This window comes from Penaeus japonicus, unplaced genomic scaffold, assembly GCF_977035675.1.
Source record: "Penaeus japonicus unplaced genomic scaffold, GWHDUDI00000001_assembly GWHDUDI00000003, whole genome shotgun sequence".
Classification (NCBI taxonomy): domain Eukaryota; kingdom Metazoa; phylum Arthropoda; class Malacostraca; order Decapoda; family Penaeidae; genus Penaeus; species Penaeus japonicus.
This window is the reverse complement of record NW_028234405.1, coordinates 18566647-18569146: the sequence shown is the minus strand read 5'-3', so window position 1 is coordinate 18569146 and position 2500 is coordinate 18566647. Positions and strand designations below refer to the sequence as shown.

The 2500-nt window shown below is 47.1% G+C and overlaps 1 protein-coding gene across 3 annotated transcripts in view; it reads left to right on the top strand.

The window, feature by feature from the left end:
• LOC122259560 (uncharacterized) overlaps nt 1-2500 on the top strand; it is a 322024-nt gene that overhangs the window by 319068 nt on the left and 456 nt on the right. For all 3 annotated transcript variants that reach the window (XM_086530678.1, XM_086530673.1, XM_086530688.1), the window contains one exon: nt 1-2500. This exon is cut by the window's left edge and continues 604 nt beyond it; it is cut by the window's right edge and continues 456 nt beyond it. The gene's annotated coding sequence lies outside the window, so the exon portion shown is untranslated.

Below are 2500 nucleotides of genomic sequence, written 5' to 3'. Positions count from 1 at the left end.
CCCCAATGTACTCGGTGGTTGTTGAGGCGAGAACGCAAGGAGCCCCGACTGGGCGCGAGATGTTCACCCATCGTGTTAGTTTTCGTTCTTTATCAGAAGCACCCGTGTGAAGTTATGAACCTTTCATTTCATCATTCTTTGTTTCTCGTTTCGGGGAAGACCAATAGAAACATGTGGATGCTTTAAATTTACCACTTGACGTAGTTTTAATACATCATGCCGAATCCCTACTTCGTCTTTTCTCTAGAAGCTTCGTAATGTTTAAGCTTATCAGACTTTGTAATTTTAGAGTTGTCTTGCTACATTTACTTGTATTCGTATATACAGTTTCAAATGAGGAGTGTGTGACAAGAATTGCTAAAAATACCATTATACATCGCAGCTATAGAGTCCTTTGCATATGCCCAGCAACATAGTAACCATGATGATTATACATATATATCAGACATCCATCTAAGTAGAGGTATTAGGAATGTAAAACTAAACACAGAAACGAGTAAGCAGGGAGTCATCGCCTGCGCAAGCAAGAGCCTCCACCACGGCCAATGAGACCACGTTTCGCCTCGCCAGGACGGCCACGACGGCCCTCTCCCCGGCACCTTCAGCTTCTGATGCCTCCCAGCGACGGGGAGGCTTCAGCTCCTGCGGCTGCCCGGAGAGGCTCTCCATCTGCTGTCTTCCTTGCAGTCGCGGCAGATGGCACCGTCTTACGGTCTAGTGCCAAGATATAGTCATTCAGAGTTAGAGATCCCACTAGTGGGGAGACGTGTGCATGCATCTGTGTGCTGCAATGGCAATAGGACTGACGAGTACTTCATACGTAGCTGCCCCTTGTTGCAGGGATGATCTGGCTTTGAACGGCTGCCAGCTGCGCACGGAACCCAGCGACGGGGAGTCCGTGCGCTCCTGCGCTTCGTTCTCAGCACAGGGCGACTCGGAACTACGGGTGTTTGCAAGCACCTACGGATTGCTCTCCGCGGCGGGTGGCTCCCAGCAGTGAATGGCCGCTTGTGGCTGCGGCCCCCGAGGGCGGGGTCCACAGCCGAGGCGCGCCGGCCCGTCTATCTCTGGCAGAATGTTTGAGACAATCATGCCCTTCACTGTTGGACGCCGCGGGGAGCACCCCAGAGAGACTAGTCTTACCGGGAATGTCTTTTCTTCCTCACTGCAATAACGCTCTTAGTCTTCTAGAACTCCTAGACGAATTTCTTGATCGATGTGAGGAACAAGGTAGCCTAGCAATCTGCATAACATCACTTTCTGATGCCGCTCACACGCTCGCCCAACACTCCCGAAGCTATCTAGGCTCTGATGAAACAATGCAGGGCTTTGGTGAGACTATTCAGGCTTTAGCGAAGCAACCCAGGCTTTGGCGTGGCTTCCCAAGGTCTTATGTAGTTAGAGCTACGGTAAAGCTACCTTGGTTTCGGCGAAGATTTCCCAGACTATGGCGGACTACCCAAGCTGCGTCGGAGCTTTGCCGGCGACGGAAAAGTTCGCTTCGGACAAAGCTAAGTATGCTTAAGGAAAGCTGCCAAGGAACCGGTGAATTTATTCAAGCTTGGTGAAGATTCTGCAGGAACCACGCATATACACTGCAGTGGAGTTATATGGCCTTGAGGTTCTGGTGAAGTCGAAGAGGCATTGTCTAAAACACACTGGTTCTGCGGAAGCTACCTAGGCTATGACAAAGCCCATGCGGATTTGAGCAGTCGCTTCCCTGGCTTAAGTGCAACATCTTAGCCCGTGGGAAGCAACGTTAGCACTAGTTAAGCTACTTAGACTCTGGCGAAGCTATCTTTGGTCCTGGTGAAGCTCCTGTGCTCTGATGAGGTAACCCAGGCTCCGGTAAGATTATAGAATTTCCAATATTCCTTTTTCGAGAGTTCACTTGCCATGACCACATTATATCTGCAGATTCTGCTGCGAGACTGTTTATGTGTCTGTGATTTATTGAGCTTGTCCTAATTTTCCTTCTCTGTCAATATCTACAGGATCACTTGTGTTAGCATACACCATGCAAAGTGTAAACATCTTTTGGTGTCCAGAAACCAGCAATCAAGAATAGTCATTATAGTAATGTAATTAAAAGCCAATCAAAGAAGTTTTTAGATGATATCTTTGACAGCCTCCAGCTGGTCAGTTAACATCAGTAATCAAACAATACTCGTTTGTAATAATAATATCTTAGTGTTCACAGTTCAGAACCAGTTTTTGCTAATAATATCCTCACTTTTGAAGGCATGTTCAGTCTAGAAGAAAAAGTATCAGTCCAAACCCATCACTATGTATCGTTTCAATAAATATATATATCCTTTTCAAGTTTTTTACTTGTATTGTGATTCAGCCTCGTGCGGTCCAGCCTGCCCACGTGTTAGCCAGACCCAAACTGGTGCTGACATGAGGCTGCTTAACAAAATTTGTAGAGAAAATCGGCGAACTTCTGTGGAAAGCAGAAAGGCTTAGTGACTGGCACCATTAGAATTATTATTATAATGTA